This window comes from Lynx canadensis, chromosome X (assembly GCF_007474595.2).
Source record: "Lynx canadensis isolate LIC74 chromosome X, mLynCan4.pri.v2, whole genome shotgun sequence".
NCBI lineage: Eukaryota > Metazoa > Chordata > Mammalia > Carnivora > Felidae > Lynx > Lynx canadensis.
Window position 1 is genome coordinate 70,251,067 of NC_044321.2, and position 21,275 is coordinate 70,272,341.

The 21,275-nt window shown below is 39.8% G+C and overlaps 1 protein-coding gene and 1 pseudogene across 1 annotated transcript in view; one reads left to right on the forward strand and one right to left on the reverse strand.

Moving 5' to 3' along the window:
• DACH2 (dachshund family transcription factor 2) overlaps window positions 1-21,275 on the forward strand; it is a 305,011-nt gene that overhangs the window by 240,531 nt on the left and 43,205 nt on the right. The gene's annotated exons all lie outside the window — the stretch shown is intronic.
• On the reverse strand, window positions 7,332-7,458 carry LOC115508010 (annotated as a pseudogene).

The window sequence follows — 21,275 nt, forward strand, 5'->3', positions numbered from 1 at the left end:
GGGCCAGACGGAGTGTGTTCTGGCAGCCAGTGGGACTTAACATCTGTAATGTTATGTCAATAGCTCTGCTCAGAGAGTGCGAGGGAGAGCTGTTGAGGCCCGGAGGACAGAGCTCAGCTTAGCGAGGAACAAAGGTTCTGGGAAGCGCCATCTCCCTTGCCCTTACCCCAGCCAAAATACCAAAGGGAGCCAGTTCCCCTCACAGAAATTGCTTGGACTGTGCAAACACCCAACACTGTGTTTCTGCGGATCCATCCCTCCGACGGGTCTGCCTCCCTCCCAGTGCGGTAGGACCCCTACCGAAGCAGACCCCTGAAGGCAAAGCAAGGTGAGTCTGCCCCTCCCGCCCCTGTGCACCTGGTGGATCCACTCCGGCTAATACCCAGATCCCATCGAAGCAGAACCATAAGCCTGGCAGTGGCAAGTAGCACAGACAGAGGCCACACCACTCCACAGTGAGTCCTGCCCCTGGGAGAGGGGAAGATAAGGTACACACCAGTCTGACTGTGGCCCCAGGTCTGATTGCGGCCCCGCCCACCAATGCAAGTTACTCCAGAGAGCACAGAGGAAGAGCCCTGCAGTTCGCACCACTCCAGGGACTATCCAAAATGATAAAGCGGAGGAATTCTCCTCAAAAGAAACTCCAGAAGTAGCGACAGCTAATGAACTGATCAAAAACGATTTTAGCAATATAGCAGAAAATGAATTTAAAATACTAGTCATAAAATTAATTGCTGGGCTTGAAAAAAGTATAGAGGGCAGCAGAAAATCTATTACTACAGAGATCAAGGGAGTAAGAAACAGTCAGGAGGAGCTAAAAAATGCTATAAATGAGCTGCAAAATAAAATGGAGGTGATCACAGCTCGGATTGAAGAGGCAAAGGAGAGAATAGGTGAATTAGAAGATAAAATTATGGAAAAAGAAGAAGCTGAGAAAAAGAGATTAAAAAATCCAGGAGTATGAGAGGAGACTTAGAGAAGTAAGTGACATAATTAAGCATAATAATGTACGCATAATTGGGATTCCAGAGGAGGAAGAGAGAGGGAAAGGTGCTGAAGGTGCACTTGAAGAAATCATAGCTGAAAACTTCCCTGAACTGGGGAAGGAAAAAGGCATTGAAATCCAAAAGAAACAAAGAACTCCCTTCAGATGTAACTTGAATCGATCTGCACGACATATCATAGTGAAACTGGCAAAATACAAGGATAAAGAGGATTCTGAAAGCAGCTAGGGATAAACATGCTCTAAAATATACAGGGAGACCAATAAGACTCGTGACAGATCTGTCTACTGAACCTTGGCAGGCCAGAAAGGAATGGCAGGAAATCTTCAATGTGATAAACAGAAAAAAATGCAGCTGAGAATCCTTTATCCTGCAAGTCTGTCATTTAGAATAGAAGGAGAGATAAATCCTTTATCCTGCAAGTCTGACATTTAGACTAGAAGGAGAGATAAACGTCTTCCCAAACAAACAAAAAACTGAAGGAATTAATCACCACTAAACCAGCCCCACAAGAGATCCTAAGGGGGATCCTGTGAGACAAAGTACCAGAGACATCGCTACAAGCATAAAACATACAGACATCACAGTAACTCTAAACCCATATCTTTCAATAATAACACTGAATGTAAATGGACTAAATGCTACAACCAAAAGACATAGGGTATCAGAATGGGTAAAAATCAAGACCCATCTATTTTATGTCAACAAGAGACTAATTTTAGAGCTGAGGCCACCTGCAGTTTGAAAGTTAGGAGATGGAGAACAATCTATCATGCTACTGGAAGTCAAAAGAAAGCTGGAGTAGCCATACTTATATCAGAAAAACTAGACTTCAAATTAAAGGCTGTAACAAGAGATGAAGAAGGGCATTATATAATCATTACAGGGTCTATCCATCAGGAAGAACTAACAATTATAAATGTTTATGCACCGAATATGAGAGCCCCCAAATATATAAAACAATTAATCACAAACATAAGCAACCTTATTGATAAGAATGTGGTAATTGCAGGGGTCTTTAATACCCCACTTACAACAATGGATAGATCATCTAGACACAGACTCAAAAAAGAAACAAGGGCCCTGAATGATACACTGGATCAGATGGAGTTGATAGATATATTTAGAACTCTGCATCCCAAAGCAACAGAATATACTTTCTTCTCGAGTGCACATGGAACATTCTCCAAGAGAGATCACATACTGGGTCACAAAACAGCCCTTCATAAGTATAAAAGAATTGAGATCATACCATGCATACTTTCAGACCACAATGCTATGAAGCTTGAAATCAACCACAGGAAAAAGTCTGGAAAACCTCCAAAAGCATGGAGGTTAAAAAACACCCTACTAAAGAATGAACGGGTCAACCAGGCAATTAGAGAAGAAATTAAAAAATATATGGAAACAAATGAAAATGAAAATACAACAATCCAAATGCTTTGGGATGCACTGAAGGCAGTCCTGAGAGGAAAATATATTGCAATCCAGGCCTATCTCAAGAAACAAGAAAAATCCCAAATACAGACTCTAACAGCACACCTAAAGGAAATGGAAGCAGAACAGCAAAGACACCCCAATCCCAGCAGAAGAGAAATAATAAAGATCAGAGCAGAAATAAACAATATAAAATGTAAAAAAAAAACTGTGGAGCAAATCAATGAAACCAAGAGTTGTTTTTTTAAAAATGAGCAAAATTGATAAACCTCTAGCCAGCCTTCTCAAAAAGAAAAGGGAGATGACCCAAATAGATAAAATCATGAATGAAAATGAAATTATGACAACTAATTCCTCAGAAATACAAGCAATTATCAGGGAATACTATGAAAAATTATATGCCAACAATCTGGACCACCTGGAACAAATGGACAAATTCCTAAACACCCACACACTTCCAAAACTCAAACAGGAAGAAATAGAAAACTTGAATAGACTCATAACCAGCGAAGAAATTGAATCAGTTATCAAAAATCTCCCAACAAATAAGAGTCCAGGACCAGATGGCTTCCCAGGGGAATTCTACCAGACATTTAAAGCAGATATAATACCTATCCTTCTCAAGCTATACCAAAAAAATATAAAGGGAAGAAAAACTTTCAGACTTATTCTATGAAGCCAGCATTACTTTGTTTCCTAAACCAGACAGAAACCCAGCCAAAAAAGAGAACTACAGGCCAATATCCCTGATGAATATGGATGCAAAAATTCTCAATAATATACTAGCAAATCGAATTCAACAGTATATAAAAAGAATTATTCACCATGATCAAGTGGGATTCATTCCTGGGCTGCAGGGCTGGATCAACATTCACAAATCAATCAATGTGACACATCACATTAATAAAAGAAAAGATAAGAACCACGTGATCCTATCAATCAATGCAGAAAAAGCATTCGACCAAATTCAGCATCGTTTCTTAATAAAAACCCTCGAGAAATTTGGGATAGAAGGAACATACTTAAACATAATCAAAGCCATTTATGAAAATCCCACAGCTAATATCATCCTCAATAGGGAAAAATTGAGAACTTTCTTCCTAAGATGAGGAACAAGACGGGGATGCCCACTCTCACTGCTGTTGTTTAACATAGTGTTGGAAGTGCTAGCATCAGCAATAAGACAACAAATGGAAATCAAAGGCATCAAAATTGGCAAAGATAAAGTTAAGCTTACACTTTTTGAAGATGACATGATATTATACATAAAAAATCTGATAGACTCCACCAAAAGTCTGCTACAACTGATACATCAATTCAGCATAGTTGCAAGATACAAAATCAATGTACAGAAATCAGTTGCATTCTTATACACTAACAATGAAGCAACAGAAAGACAAATAAAGAAACTGATCCCATTCACAACTGCACCAAAAAGCATAAAATACCTAGGAATAAACCTGATCAAAGATGTAAAAGATCTGTTTAGTGAAAACTATAGAAAACTTATGAAGGAAATTGAAGAAGATATAAAAAAAAGGGAAAAAACATTCTGTGCTCATGGATTGGAAGAATAAATATTGTCAAAATGTCAATACTACCCAAAGCTATCTACACATTCAGTGCAATCCCAATCAAAATTGCACCAGCATTCTTCTCAAAGCTAGAACAAGCAATCGTAAAACTTGTATGGAACCACAAAAGGCTCCAAATAGCCAAAGTAATTTTGAAGAAGACCAAAGCGGGAGGCATCACAATCCCAGATTTTAGCCTCTACTACAAAGTGGTAATCATCAAGACAGCATGGTATTGGTACAAAAATAGACACATAGACCAAAGGAATAGAATAGAAACCCCAGAACTAGACCCACAAACGTATGGCCAACTAATCTTTGACAAAGCGGGAAAGAATATCCAATGGAAAAAAGATAGTCTCTTTAACAAATGGTACTGGGAGAACTGGACAGCAACATGCAGAAGGATGAAACTAGACCACTTTCTCACACCATTCACAAAAACAAACTCAAAATGGACGAAGGACCTAAATGTGAGACAGGAAACCATCAAAACCCTAGAGGAGAAAGCAGGAAAAAACCTCTCTGACCTCAGCCACAGCAATTTCTTACTGGACACATCCCCTAATGCAAGGGAATTAAAAGCAAAAATGAACTCTTGGGACCTCATGAAGAAAAAAAAAATTCTGCACAGCAAAGGAAACAATCAATAAAACTAAAAGGCAACCGAGGGAATGGGAAAAGATATTTGCAAATGACATATTGGACAAAGGGCTAGTATCCAAAATCTATAAAGAACTCACCAAACTCCACACCTGAAAAACAAATAATCCAGTGAATAAATGGGCAGAAAACATGAATAAACACCTCTTTAAAGAAGACATCCAGATGGCCAACAGGCACATGAAAAGATGCTCAATGTCACTCCTCATCAGGGAAATACAAATCAAAACCACTCTCAAATATCACCTCACGCCAGTCAGGGTGGCTGAAATGAACAAAACAGGAGACTATAGATGATGGAGAGGATGTGGAAAAATGGGAACCCTTTTGCACTGTTGGTGGGAATGCAAAGTGGTGCAGCCGCTCTGGAAAACAGTGTGGAGGTTCCTCAAAAAATTAAAGTAGACCTACCCTATGACCCAGCAGTAGCACTGCTAGGAATTTACCCAAGGGATACAGGAGTACTGATGCATAGGGGCACTTGTACCCCAATGTTTATAGCAGCACTGTCAGGCATACGGGCTCTCAAGCATACCCAAGCATACGGGCACTCATACTCAAATGTTTGTAGCAGTACTCTCAACAGTAGCTAAATTATTGAACAAGCTTAAATGTTCATCAACGGATGAATGGATAAAGAAATTGTGGTTTATATACTAATGGAATACTACGTGGCAATGAGAAAGAATGAAATATGGCCCTTTGTAGCAACATGGATGGAACTGGAGACTGTTATGCTAAGTGAAATAAGGCATACAGAGAAGGACAGATTCCATATGTTGTCACTCCTATGTGGATCCTGAGAAACTTAACAGAATCCCATGGGGGAGGGGAAGGAAAAAAAAAAAGAGGTTAGAGTGGAAGAGAGCCAAAGCATAAGAGACTCTTGAAAACTGAGAAAAAACTGAGCATTTATGGGGGTGGAAGAGACGAGTGGGTGGGTGATGGGTGTTGAGGGCACCTGTTGGGATGAGCACTGGGTGTTGTATGGAATCCAATTTGACAATAAATTTCATAATAAATAAATAAATAAATAAACCGGTAATAACACATAAAACAAGCTGGACATAATCAGAGTGTATTTCTGTTTTCTTTAACCTGGAGCCTTTCATACATGATGAAAAAAGCCATAATGTGTGTGTGTGTGTGTGTGTCTGTGTGTGTGTGTGAGAGAGAGAGAGAGAGAGAGTGTGTGTGTGTGCATGTGCATGCATGTCTTTTTATCAAAACTAAATTCTAAAAGCAACATTTGCAAGTATGGATCACATCTTCCTTATCCATTCATCAGTCAATGGACATTTGGGTTCTTCCCATAATTTTGCTATTGTTGATAGTGCTACTATAAACATTGGGGTGCATGTGCCCCTTGAAATACTATTTAGCAATAAAAAGAATGAAATCTTGCCATTTGCAACAATGTGGATGGACCTAGAAGGTAGTATGCCAGGCAAAAGAAGTCAGTCAGAGAATGAAAGTTATCATGATTTCACTTCTATGTGGAATTTGAGAAACACAAGAGATGAACATAAGGGGAAGGAAGGAAAAATAAGATAAAGACACAAAGAGAGGCAAACCTAAGAGACTTAAATACAGAGGACAAATTGAGGGTTACTGGAGACGAAGTCTGTAGTGGAATGTGTTAATTGGGTGATGGGCATTAAGGAGGGCACTTGTTGGGATGAGCACTGAGTTTCATATGTAAGAGATGAATCACTGAATTCTACTCCTGAAGCCATGTCAACACTGTATGCTAACTAACTTGAATTAAAAAAAAAAAAGTACCCCCCTCCAAAAAAAAAAAAAAAGATAAGCAATATGGACTGAAAGATAATGGGTTGGATTATCAAAAGTGTTACAAGTTATGCTAAAACATCTGCACTTTATGCTGAAAGAATGAGGGAATCAATAAATGATCATGTATAGAGAAGTAGGGGATCTAATTTTTATATTTAGGGTCATTAATTGGTTTCAATAAGAATTCCTGAATACTTGATGAAAAAAATAAAAGCAACATTTGAAATTGCATTGAATTAAAATATGAGAGCTCAAATAATATAAACTTACTCGTTATTACTAACTTCACATTAATTGTCTCATACTCATATTCATAAATCTCTGGTCTAAGAAAATTCCTAAGGTGTTATTATAGGTGTATTATTAGTTTATATGTCTGTATTCAGGTTTAAACTAATTTAAAATATAGTCATTTGAATACAAAATTTTAACTTGATTCTTCCTTATTATAAAATATAGCACTTATAAATGCATTTACTCTCTTTGCTTTTTTCAAGACTTCCATAGTCACTTATCAGTCTAGCAATATTTGTTATGAAGGATAAAATCTGCTGTTAATAATTAGAAAATTGATATATTCTGATTTAAGACAATTTATAATTTCAGTGACCAATCATGTAGTCATAGTAATGTATTTTTATTTATTCTAATATAGTTATTCTTGTCTAGAATTTGTTGAGATAAGAGCACCCCATGTTAATTACTATAATCATAGAATGATGATATATATTTTTAAAACTAAAAAAAATGTTTTAGGTTAATCTAATAATAAACAATTTTGTAAATGTTTTTATTTATTCATTATGGGTGCATTTGTTTGATAATCACATTTTACAGGTCCACAATTAAAAAAAGTAAGAATGTAAGAGTTTTTTTAATGAATGAAAATTTAGTTACATACATTAGTTACTGTGTATGTTTTCAATTAGCAATAATCGCGCCTCAGATAAACCTCATTGGCTACGATACTGCCACTGCGCAAAGCTTGTGTAGGTTTTCATAAACAAAACTCTTCATGATTTCAAAGATGAAAACAGGTCAGAGCTGATCTTGTTAAAGTACTATAATACTGAATGTTATCAAGATCAAAATAGCGTTTGATAAGGCAATGTTAAAATAGGAAAAAGAGTTTACACATACATACTTTTCTCAGGATTATAATTTGGTCCCTACTGTGATTTCAATTAAGTATTTTTATAAATAATGTTTTCTGTGTCCTACATTAATACAAGTGTTGGAAATATTATGATGAAGGATATTCTTGTCCTCAAGTAAGTTCACAGATATTGCTATAATTCTATTGAAATAAGTGATATATTCTTTAAATAGAGACTGTTTTCTGTGAGTTTAGAATTTAGCATAAGAGTCTGTACATTTACATGAATATTTCTAATAGATATATGTAATATCGTTTTTAGAATATTTAAAACTATTTTTCTTGCATATTAGTAGGTATCCTGTGAATTAAAATTTTGCATAAATGTGTTATATAGTGAGCTTAAACTCACAGTGACAAACGTACTGAATGCATATTGAAAGTTGGCTTTCAACAATATCGAGTTAGATACACTGAAGGCTCTCTTGATACAATATAATTAAGTCTTCATTAAAGGAACATGGTTTTTAATGCATTGTTGGACTCACAAAGGGTAATTCCTAGTAAACCAGAAAAAAAAGGAGAGATAAAATAGAGAGAAAGGAGAAGAGGAAGGGAATAAAGAATAATGAAAGGCAAAAAAAAAATGCATGGAATTGAAACCAATAGTTCAAAAAAGTTGCTCTAAATAGTAATAAATAAATAGGAAAGCTGGGTTGCCATCAATATAAAGTAAGGTGAAGATACTGAAATTGAGAATCTCACATTAAGCCAGGATCTTCATATCAGGAGCACCACCTAGCTCCTAGCATAAACACAGTTTTTGTTTGTTTATTTAGGTTTTTTGTATAGTTTTTGTTTTTGTTTTTCTGAAGAAAAGCATCTTCAAAGGGCGCAGGAAGATGGCGGCGTAGGAGGATGCTGGGCTCACCGCGCGTCCTGCTGATCACTTAGATTCCACCTACACCTGCCTAAATAACCCAGAAAACCACCAGAGGATTAGCAGAACGGAGTCACCGGACCCAAGTGCAGACGAGAGGCCCACGGAAGAGGGTAGGAAGGGCGGCGAGGCGGTGCGCGCTCCACGGACTGGCGGGAGGGAGCCGGGGCGGAGGGGCGGCTCGCCAGCCAAGCAGAGCCCCCGAGTCCGGCTTGCAAAAGCGGAGGGGCCTGACGGACTGTGTTCCAACAGCAAGCGCGACTTAGTGTCTGGGAGGTCATAAGTTAACAGCTCTGCTCAGAAAGCGGGAAGGCTGGAGGACAAAGGGAGGGTGAGCTGCGGAGCCCCCAGACGACAGAGCTCAGTTTGGCGGGGAACAAAGGCGCTCGCCAGCGCCATCTCCCCCGCCCATCCCCCAGCCAAAATCCCAAAGGGAACCGGTTCCGGCCAGGGAAATTGCTCCCTCCGCGCAAACACCCAACTCTGTGCTTCTGCGGAGCCAAACCTCCGGCAGCGGATCTGACTACCTCCGGCTGCCACAGGGCCCCTCCTGAAGTGGATCACCTAAGGAGAAGCGAGCTAAGCCTGCCCCCCCTCCCGCCGTGCACCTTGCCTTCCCACCCCAGCTAATACGCCAGATCCCCAGCATCACAAGCCTGGCAGTGTGCAAGTAGCCCAGACGGGCCACGCCACCCCACAGTGAATCCCGCCCCTAGGAGAGGGGAAGAGAAGGCACACACCAGTCTGACTGTGGCCCCAGCGGTGGGCTGGGGGCAGACATCAGGACTGACTGCGGCCCCGCCCACCAACTCCAGTTATACACCACAGCACAGGGGAAGTGCCCTGCAGGTCCTCACCACACCAGGGACTATCCAAAATGACCAAGCGGAAGAATTCCCCTCAGAAGAATCTCCAGGAAATAACAACAGCTAATGAGCTGATCAAAAAGGATTTAAATAATATAACAGAAAGTGAATTTAGAATAATAGTCATAAAATTAATCGCTGGGCTGGAAAACAGTATACAGGACAGCAGAGAATCTCTTGCTACAGAGATCAAGGGACTAAGGAACAGTCACGAGGAGCTGAAAAACGCTTTAAAGGAAATGCAAAACAAAATGCAAACCACCACAGCTCGGATGGAAGAGGCAGAGGAGAGAATAGGTGAACTAGAAGATAAAGTTATGGAAAAAGAGGAAGCTGAGAAAAAGAGAGATAAAAAAATCCAGGAGTATGAGGGGAAAATTAGAGAACTAAGTGATACACTAAAAAGAAATAATATACGCATAATTGGTATTCCAGAGGAGGAAGAGAGAGGGAAAGGTGCTGAAGGGGTACTTGAAGAAATAATAGCTGAGAACTTCCCTGAACTGGGGAAGGAAAAAGCATTGAAATCCAAGAGGCACAGAGAACTCCCTTCAGACGTAACTTGAATGGATCTTCTGCACGACATATCATAGTGAAACTGGCAAAATACAAGGATAAAGAGAAAATTCTGAAAGCAGCAAGGGGTAAACGTGCCCTCACATATAAAGGGAGACCTATAAGACTCGTGACTGATCTCTCTTTTGAAACTTGGCAGGCCAGAAAGAATTGGCACGAGATTTTCAGGGTGCTAGACAGAAAAAATATGCAGCCGAGAATCCTTTATCCAGCAAGTCTGTCATTTAGAATAGAAGGAGAGATAAAGGTCTTCCCAAACAAACAAAAACTGAAGGAATTTGTCACCACTAAACCAGCCCTACAAGAGATCCTAAGGGGGACCCTGTGAGACAAAGTACCACAGACATCACTACAAGCATAAAACATACAGACATCACAATGACTCTAAACCCGTATCTTTCTATAATAACACTGAATGTAAACGGATTAAATGCGCCAACCAAAAGACATAGGGTATCAGAATGGATAAAAAAACAAGACCCATCTATTTGCTGTCTACAAGAGACTCATTTTAGACCTGAGGACACCTTTAGATTCAGAGTGAGGGGATGGAAAACTATTTATCATGCTACTGGAAGCCAAAAGAAAGCTGGAGTAGCCATACTTATATCAGACAAACTAGACTTTCAATTAAAGGCTGTAACAAGAGATGAAGAAGGACATTATATAATAGTTACAGGGTCTATCCATCAGGAAGAGCTAACAATTATAAATGTCTATGCGCCGAATACCGGAGCCCCCAAGTATATAAAACAATTACTCATAAACAGAAGCAACCTTATTGATAAGAATGTGGTAATTGCAGGGGACTTTAACACCCCACTTACAGAAATGGATAGATCATCTAGACACACGGTCAATAAAGAAACAAGGGCCCTGAATGAGACATTGGATCAGATGGACTTGACAGATCTATTTAGAACTCTGCATCCCAAAGCAACAGAATATACTTTCTTCTCGAGTGCACATGGAACATTCTCCAAGATAGATCATATACTGGGTCACAAAACAGCCCTTCATAAGTTTACAAGAATTGAAATTATACCATGCATACTTTCAGACCACAATGCTATGAAGCTTGAAATCAACCACAGGAAAAAGTCTGGAAAACCTCCAAAAGCGTGGAGGTTAAAGAACACCCTACTAACGAATGAGTGGGTCAACCAGGCAATTAGAGAAGAAATCAAAAAATATATGGAAACAAACAAAAATGAAAATACAACAATCCAAACGCTTTGGGACGCAGCGAAGGCAGTCCTGAGAGGAAAATACATTGCAATCCAGGCCTATCTCAAGAAACAAGAAAAATCCCAAATACAAAATCTAACAGCACACCTAAAGGAAATAGAAGCAGAACAGCAAAGGCAGCCTAAACCCAGCAGAAGAAGAGAAATAATAAAGATCAGAGCAGAAATAAACAATATAGAATCTAAAAAAACTGTAGAGCAGATCAAAGAAACCAAGAGTTGGTTTTTTGAAAAAATAAACAAAATTGACAAACCTCTAGCCAGGCTTCTCAAAAAAGAAAAGGGAGATGACCCAAATAGATAAAATCATGAATGAAAATGGAATGATTACAACCAATCCCTCAGAGATACAAACAATTATCAGGGAATACTATGAAAAATTATATGCCAACAAATTGGACAACCTGGAAGAAATGGACACATTCCTGAACACCCACACTCTTCCAAAACTCAATCAGGAGGAAATAGAAAGCTTGAACAGACCCATAACCAGCGAAGAAATTGAATCGGTTATCAAAAATCTCCCAACAAATAAGAGTCCAGGACCAGATGGCTTCCCAGGGGAGTTCTACCAGACATTTAAAGCAGAGATAATACCTATCCTTCTCAAGCTATTCCAAGAAATAGAAAGGGAAGGAAAACTTCCAGACTCATTCTATGAAGCCAGTATTACTTTGATTCCTAAACCAGACAGAGACCCAGTAAGAAAAGAGAACTACAGGCCAATATCCCTGATGAATATGGATGCAAAAATTCTCAATAAGATACTAGCAAATCGAATTCAACAGCATATAAAAAGAATGATTCACCATGATCAAGTGGGATTCATTCCTGGGATGCAGGGCTGGTTCAACATTCGCAAATCAATCAACGTGATACATCACATTTACAAAAAAAAAGAGAAGAACCATATGATCCTGTCAATCGATGCAGAAAAGGCCTTTGACAAAATCCAGCACCCTTTCTTAATAAAAACCCTTGAGAAAGTCGGGATACAAGGAACATACTTAAAGATCATAAAAGCCATTTATGAAAAGCCCACAGCTAACATCATCCTCAACGGGGAAAAACTGAGAGCTTTTTCCCTGAGATCAGGAACACGACAGGGATGCCCACTCTCACCGCTGTTGTTTAACATAGTGCTGGAAGTTCTAGCATCAGCAATCAGACAACAAAAGGAAATCAAAGGCATCAAAATTGGCAAAGATGAAGTCAAGCTTTCGCTTTTTGCAGATGACATGATATTATACATGGAAAATCCGATAGACTCCACCAAAAGTCTGCTAGAACTGATACATGAATTCAGCAAAGTTGCAGGATACAAAATCAATGTCCAGAAATCAGTTGCATTCTTATACACTAACAATGAAGCAACAGAAAGACAAATAAAGAAAATGATCCCATTCACAATTGCACCAAGAAGCATAAAATACCTAGGAATAAATCTAACCAAAGATGTAAAGGATCTGTATGCTGAAAACTATAGAAAGCTTATGAAGGTAATTGAAGAAGACTTAAAGAAATGGAAAGACATTCCCTGCTCATGGATTGGAAAAATAAATATTGTCAAAATGTCAATACTACCCAAAGCTATCTACACATTCAATGCAATCCCAATCAAAATTGCACCAGCATTCTTCTCGAAATTAGAACAAGCGATCCTAAAATTCATATGGAACCACAAAAGGCCCCGAATAGCCAAAGGAATTTTGAAGAAGAAGACCAAAGCAGGAGGCATCACAATCCCAGACTTTAGCCTCTACTACAAAGCTGTCATCATCAAGACAGCATGGTATTGGCACAAAAACAGACACACAGACCAATGGAATAGAATAGAATAGAAAAGGTTTTGATGGTTTCCTGTCTCACATTTAGGTCCTTTATCCATTTTGAGTTTATTTTTGTAAATGGTGTGAGAAAGTGGTCTAGTTTCAACCTTCTGCATGTTGCTGTCCAGTTCTCCCAGCACCATTTGTTAAAGAGGCTGTCTTTTTTCCATTGGATGTTCTTTCCTGCTTTGTCAAAGATGAGTTGGCCATACGTTTGTGGGTCTAGTTCTGGGGTTTCTATTCTATTCCATTGGTCTGTGTGTCTGTTTTTGTGCCAATACCATGCTGTCTTGATGATGACAGCTTTGTAGTAGAGGCTAAAGTCTGGGATTGTGATGCCTCCTGCTTTGGTCTTCTTCTTCAAAATTCCTTTGGCTATTCGGGGCCTTTTGTGGTTCCATATGAATTTTAGGATTGCTTATTCTAATTTCGAGAAGAATGCTGGTGCAATTTTGATTGGGATTGCATTGAATGTGTAGATAGCTTTGGGTAGTATTGACATTTTGACAATATTTATTTTTCCAGTCCATGAGCAGGGAATGTCTTTCCATTTCTTTAAGTCTTCTTCAATTACCTTCATAAGCTTTCTATAGTTTTCAGCATACAGATCCTTTACATCTTTGGTTAGATTTATTCCTAGGTATTTTATGCTTCTTGGTGCAATTGTGAATGGGATCATTTTCTTTATTTGTCTTTCTGTTGCTTCATTGTTAGTGTATAAGAATGCAACTGATGTCTGGACATTGATTTTGTATCCTGTAACTTTGCTGAATTCATGTATCAGTTCTAGCAGACTTTTGGTGGAGTCTATCGGATTTTCCATGTATAATATCATGTCATCTGCAAAAAGCGAAAGCTTGACTTCATCTTTGCCAATTTTGATGCCTTTGATTTCCTTTTGTTGTCTGATTGCTGATGCTAGAACTTCCAGCACTATGTTAAACAACAGCGGTGAGAGTGGGCATCCCTGTCGTGTTCCTGATCTCAGGGAAAAAGCTCTCAGTTTTTCCCCGTTGAGGATGATGTTAGCTGTGGGCTTTTCATAAAGTGCTTTTATGATCTTTAAGTATGTTCCTTCTATCCCGACTTTCTCAAGGGTTTTTATTAAGAAAGGGTGCTGGATTTTGTCAAAGGCCTTTTCTGCATCGATTGACAGGATCATATGGTTCTTCTCTTTTTTTTTGTTAATGTGATGTATCACGTTGATTGATTTGCGAATGTTGAACCAGCCCTGCATCCCAGGAATGAATCCCACTTGATCATGGTGAATAATTCTTTTTATATGCTGTTGAATTCGATTTGCTAGTATCTTATTGAGAATTTTTGCATCCATATTCATCAGGGATATTGGCCTGTAGTTCTCTTTTTTTACTGGGTCTCTGTCTGGTTTAGGAATCAAAGTAATACTGGCTTCATAGAATGAGTCTGGAAGTTTTCCTTCCCTTTCTATTTCTTGGAATAGCTTGAGAAGGATAGGTATTATCTCTGCTTTAAATGTCTGGTAGAACTCCCCTGGGAAGCCATCTGGTCCTGGACTCTTATTTGTTGGGAGATTTTTGATAACCGATTCAATTTCTTCGCTGGTTATGGGTCTGTTCAAGCTTTCTATTTCCTCCTGATTGAGTATTGGAAGAGTGTGGGTGTTTAGGAATGTGTCCATTTCTTCCAGGTTGTCCAATTTGTTGGCATATAATTTTTCATAGTATTCCCTGATAATTGTTTGTATCTCTGAGGGATTGGTTGTAATAATTCCATTTTCATTCATGATTTTATCTATTTGGGTCATCTCCCTTTTCTTTTTGAGAAGCCTGGCTAGAGGTTTGTCAATTTTGTTTATTTTTTCAAAAAACCAACTCTTGGTTTCGTTGATCTGCTCTACAGTTTTTTTAGATTCTATATTGTTTATTTCTGCTCTGATCTTTATTATTTCTCTTCTTCTGCTGGGTTTAGGCTGCCTTTGCTCTTCTGCTTCTATTTCCTTTAGGTGTGCTGTTAGATTTTGTATTTGGGATTTTTCTTGTTTCTTGAGATAGGCCTGGATTGCAATGTATTTTCCTCTCAGGACTGCCTTCGCTGCGTCCCAAAGCGTTTGGATTGTTGTATTTTCTTTTTCGTTTGTTTCCATATATTTTTTGATTTCTTCTCTAATTGCCTGGTTGACCCACTCATTCGTTAGTAGGGTGTTCTTTAACCTCCACGCTTTTGGAGGTTTTCCAGACTTTTTCCTGTGGTTGATTTCAAGCTTCATAGCATTGTGGTCTGAAAGTATGCATGGTATAATTTCAATTCTTGTAAACTTATGAAGGGCTGTTTTGTGACCCAGTATATGATCTATCTTGGAGAATGTTCCATGTGCACTCGAGAAGAAAGTATATTCTGTTGCTTTGGGATGCAGAGTTCTAAATATATCTGTCAAGTCCATCTGATCCAGTGTCTCATTCAGGGCCCTTGTTTCTTTATTGACCGTGTGTCTAGATGATCTATCCATTTCTGTAAGTGGGGTGTTAAAGTCCCCTGCAATTACCACATTCTTATCAATAAGGTTGCTTCTGTTTATGAGTAATTGTTTTATATACTTGGGGGCTCCGGTATTCGGCGCATAGACATTTATAATTGTTAGCTCTTCCTGATGGATAGACCCTGTAACTATTATATAATGTCCTTCTTCATCTCTTGTTACAGCCTTTAAATTTTTTTTTTCAACGTTTATTTATTTTTGGGACAGAGAGAGACAGAGCATGAACGGGGGAGGGGCAGAGAGAGAGGGAGACACAGAATCGGAAGCAGGCTCCAGGCTCTGAGCCATCAGCCCAGAGCCTGACGCGGGGCTCGAACTCACGGACCGCGAGATCGTGACCTGGCTGAAGTCGGACGCTTAACCGACTGCGCCACCCAGGCGCCCCTACAGCCTTTAATTTAAAGTCTAGTTTGTCTGATATAAGTATGGATACTCCAGCTTTCTTTTGGCTTCCAGTAGCATGATAAATAGTTCTCCATCCCCTCACTCTGAATCTAAAGGTGTCCTCAGGTCTAAAGTGAGTCTCTTGTAGACAGCAAATAGATGGGTCTTGTTTTTTTATCCATTCTGATACCCTATGTCTTTTGGTTGGCGCATTTAATCCGTTTACATTCAGTGTTATTATAGAAAGATACGGGTTTAGAGTCATTGTGATGTCTGTATGTTTTATGCTTGTAGTGATGTCTGTGGTACTTTGTCTCACAGGGTCCCCCTTAGGATCTCTTGTAGGGCTGGTTTAGTGGTGACAAATTCCTTCAGTTTTTGTTTGTTTGGGAAGACCTTTATCTCTCCTTCTATTCTAAATGACAGACTTGCTGGATAAAGGATTCTCGGCTGCATATTTTTTCTGTCTAGCACCCTGAAAATCTCGTGCCAATTCTTTCTGGCCTGCCAAGTTTCAAAAGAGAGATCAGTCACGAGTCTTATAGGTCTCCCTTTATATGTGAGGGCACGTTTACCCCTTGCTGCTTTCAGAATTTTCTCTTTATCCTTGTATTTTGCCAGTTTCACTATGATATGTCGTGCAGAAGATCGATTCAAGTTACGTCTGAAGGGAGTTCTCTGTGCCTCTTGGATTTCAATGCTTTTTCCTTCCCCAGTTCAGGGAAGTTCTCAGCTATTATTTCTTCAAGTACCCCTTCAGCACCTTTCCCTCTCTCTTCCTCCTCTGGAATACCAATTATGCGTATATTATTTCTTTTAGTGTATCACTTAGTTCTCTAATTTTCCCCTCATACTCCTGGATTTTTTTATCTCTCTTTTTCTCAGCTTCCTCTTTTTCCATAACTTTATCTTCTAGTTCACCTATTCTCTCCTCTGCCTCTTCCATCCGAGCTGTGGTGGTTTGCATTTTGTTTTGCATTTCCTTTAAAGCGTTTTTCAGCTCCTCGTGACTGTTCCTTAGTCCCTTGATCTCTGTAGCAAGAGATTCTCTGCTGTCCTGTATACTGTTTTCCAGCCCAGCGATTAATTTTATGACTATTATTCTAAATTCACTTTCTGTTATATTATTTAAATCCTTTTTGATCAGCTCATTAGCTGTTGTTATTTCCTGGAGATTCTTCTGAGGGGAATTCTTCCGCTTGGTCATTTTGGATAGTCCCTGGTGTGGTGTGGACCTGCAGGGCACTTCCCCTGTGCTGTGGCGTATAACTGGAGTTGGTGGGCGGGGCCGCAGTCAGTCCTGATGTCTGCCCCCAGCCCACCGCTGGGGCCACAGTCAGACTGGTGTGTGCCTTCTCTTCCCCTCTCCTAGGGGTGGGATTCACTGTGGGGTGGCGTGGCCCGTCTGGGCTACTTGCACACTGCCAGGCTTGTGATGCTGGGGATCTGGCGTATTAGCTGGGGTGGGAAGGCAAGGTGCACGGCGGGAGGGGGGGCAGGCTTAGCTCGCTTCTCCTTAGGTGATCCACTTCAGTAGGGGCCCTGTGGCAGCCGGAGGTAGTCAGATCCGCTGCCGGAGGTTTGGCTCCGCAGAAGCACAGAGTTGGGTGTTTGCGCGGAGTGAGCAATTTCCCTGGCCGGAACCGGTTCCCTTTGGGATTTTGGCTGGGGGATGGGCGGGGGAGATGGCGCTGGTGAGCGCCTTTGTTCCCCGCCAAACTGAGCTCTGTCGTCCGGGGGCTCCGCAGCTCACCCTCCCTTTGTCCTCCAGCCTTCCTGCTTTCCGAGCAGAGCTGTTAACTTATGACCTCCCAGACGCTAAGTCGCGCTTGCTGTTGGAACACAGTCCGTCAGGCCCCTCCGCTTTTGCAAGCCGGACTCGAGGGCTCTGCTCGGCCGGCGAGCCGCCCCTCCGCCCCGGCTCCCTCCCGCCATTCCGTGGAGCGCACACCGCCTCGCCGCCCTTCCTACCCTCTTCCGTGGGCCTCTCGTCTGCACTTGGGTCCGGTGACTCCGTTCTGCTAATCCTCTGGCGGTTTTCTGGGTTATTTAGGCAGGTGTAGGTGGAATCTAAGTGATCAGCAGGACGCGCGGTGAGCCCAGCGTCCTCCTAAGCCGCCATCTTTCTTACCAATCAGTTGCATTCTTATACACTAATAATGAAGCAACAGAAAGACAAATAAAGAAACTGATCTCCTTCACAATTGCACCAAGAATCATAAAATACCTAGAAATAAACCTGACCAAAGATGTAAAAGATCTGCGTGCTGAAAACTATAGAAAACTTATGAATGAAATTGAAGAAGATACAAAGAAATAGAAAAACACTCCGTGCTCATGGATTGGAAGAATAAATATTGTTAAAATGTTAATACTGCCCAAGGAAATGAATACATTCAAATGCAATCCCAGTCAAAGTTGCACCAGCAGTCTTCTCAAAGCTAGAACAAGCAATCCCAAAATTTGTATGGAACCACAAAAGACCCTGATTAGCCAAAGTAATTTTGAAGAAGAAAACCAAAGCAGGAGGCATCACAATCCCAGACTTTAGCCTGTACTACAAAGCGGTAATCATCAAGACAGCATGGTATTGATACAAAAATAGACACATTGATGAATGGAGTAGAATAGAAACCCCAGAACTAGAACCACAAAAGTATGGCCAACTAATCTTTGACAAAGCAGGAAAGAATATCCAATGGAAAAAAGACAGTCTCTTTAACAAATGGTGCTGGGAAAACTGGACAGCAACATGTAGAAGGATGAAACTAGACCCCTTTCTTACACCATTCACAAAAATAAACTCAAAATGGTTGGAGGACCTGAATGTGAGACAGGAAACCATCAAAACCCTAGAGGAGAAAGCAGGAAAAAAAACCTCTCTGACCTCAGCTGCAGCAATTTCTTACTTGACATATCCCCATAGGCAAGGGAATTAAAAGCAAAAATGATCTATTGGGACCTCATGAAGATAAAACGCTTCTGCATTGCAAAGGTAACAATCAACAAAACTAAAAGGCAACCAACAGAATGGGAAAAGATATTTGCAAATGACATATCAGACAAAGGGCTAGTATCTAAAATCTATAAAGAGCTCACCAAACTCCACACCTGAGAAACAAATAATCCAGTGAAGAAATGGGCAGAAAACATGAATAGACACTTCTCTAAAGAAGACATCCAGATGGCCAACAGGCACACGAAAAGATGCTCAACATCACTCCTCATCAGAGAAACACAAATGAAAAGCACACTCACACCAGAGTGGCTAAAATGAACAAATCAGGACTATAGATGCTGGCGAGGATGTGGAGAAACGGGAACCCTCTTGCACTGTGTGTGGAATGCAAACTGGTGCAGCCGCTCTGGAAAACAGTGTGGAGGTTCCTCAAAAAATTAAAAATAGATCTCCCCCATGACCCAGCAGTAGCACTGCTAGGAATTTACCCAAGCGATACAGGAGTGCTGATGCATAAGGGCACTTGTACCCCAATGTTTATAGCAGCACTTTCAACAATAGCCAAATTATGGAAAGAGCCTAAATGTCCATCACCTGATGAATGGATAAAGAAATTGTGGTTTATATACACAATGGAATACTACATGCAAATGAGAAAGAATGAAATAGGGCCTTTTGTAGCAACGTGGATGGAATTGGAGAGTGTTATGCTAAGTGAAATAAGTCATACAGAGAAAGACAGATACCATGTTTTCACTCATAGTTGGATCCTGAGAAACTTACCAGAAGACCATGGGGGAGGGGAAGGATAAAAAAAGGTTAGAGAGGGAGGGAGCCAAAACATAAGAGACTCTTCAAAACTGAGAGCAAACTGAGGGTTGATGAGGGGGTGGGAGGAGGGGAGGAGTGGTGATGGGTATTGAGGAGGGCACCTCTTGGGAGCAGCACTTGGTGTTATATGGAAACCAATTTGACAAGGAATTTTATATTAAAAAAAGGTGATTCATTAAAGAGAAAAAAGATAGAGAATTTTATTTTATTATTAATTGTTAATGTTTATTTATTTTTGAGAGAGAGTGTGACAGAGTGTGAGCGGTGGAGGGCCAGAGAGAGGGAGACACAGAATCAAAAGCAGGCTCCGTGCTCTGAGCTGTCAGAACAGATCCCGACTCGGGGCTCGAACCTCAAACTGTGAGAACATGGATTGAGCCGATATCAGAAGCACAACCGACTGAGCCACCCAGGTGCCCCAAGAGAGAATTTTAATGGCAGCAAGAGAAAAGCAACAAAGTTACCTGCAAGGGGAAACCCATAGGCTATGATTTTTCAGCAGAAACTTTTCATGCCAGAAAGGAGTGGCATTATATAATTAAAGTAGTGAAAGGAAAAACCTGCAAACAAGAACTCTTTACTGGAAAGGTTATCACTCAGATTTGAAGAAGAGATAAAAAGTTCCCCATTCAAAGAAAAGTTAAAGGAGTTAAGTCTAGACTAATGAAGACTAGCATGACCCTGATATAAAAATGACACAAAGACACCACACACAAAAAAAGAAAACTACAGGCCAATATCCCTGATGAGCCTGCATGCAAAATTCTTCAACAAGATATTAGAAAACTATATTCAATAATACACTGAAAATATCATTCACCACCATCAAGTAGGATTTATACCAGGGATGCAAGGATGGTTCAATATTCATAAATCAATCAACATAATACACCATATTATCAAATTTAAGGGTAAAAATCATACCATCATCTCAATAGATGCAAAAAAAATCATTTGACAACATTCAACTTACATTCTTAATAAAAACTTTCAACAAAGTGGGCTTAGAGGGCACATGCCTGAACATAATAAACTCCATGTATGAGAAACCCAGAGAGCTAACATCATCTTCATGGATGAAAAACAGAGCTTTTCCTCTAAGATCAGGAAAAAGACAATGTTGACTACTCTCATCATTTTGATTCAACACAGCACTGGAAGTGCTAAGTGACAGCAGTTAGATAAGAAAAAGAAATTACATGCATCCATATTGGTAAGGAAGATATTAACCTGTCACTATTTGCAGATAACATGTAGTATATAAAGGAAACCCTACATATTCCACCAAAAATTATTAGAAATAATAAATCAGTAAATTTTCAGGATACAAAATCAATATACAGAAATTAATTGCATTTTATACACTAATAACAAAGCGGCCAAAAGAGAAATTAAGAAGACAATCATATTTATAATTACATGTGTACATTTCACCAAAATAATAAAATATCCAGGAATAAACTTAAATAAGTGAAAGACCTGTACTCTGAAAACTATAAGATACTGATGAAAGAAATTGAAGACAATACAAAGAAATGGAAAGATAGTCCATGCTCA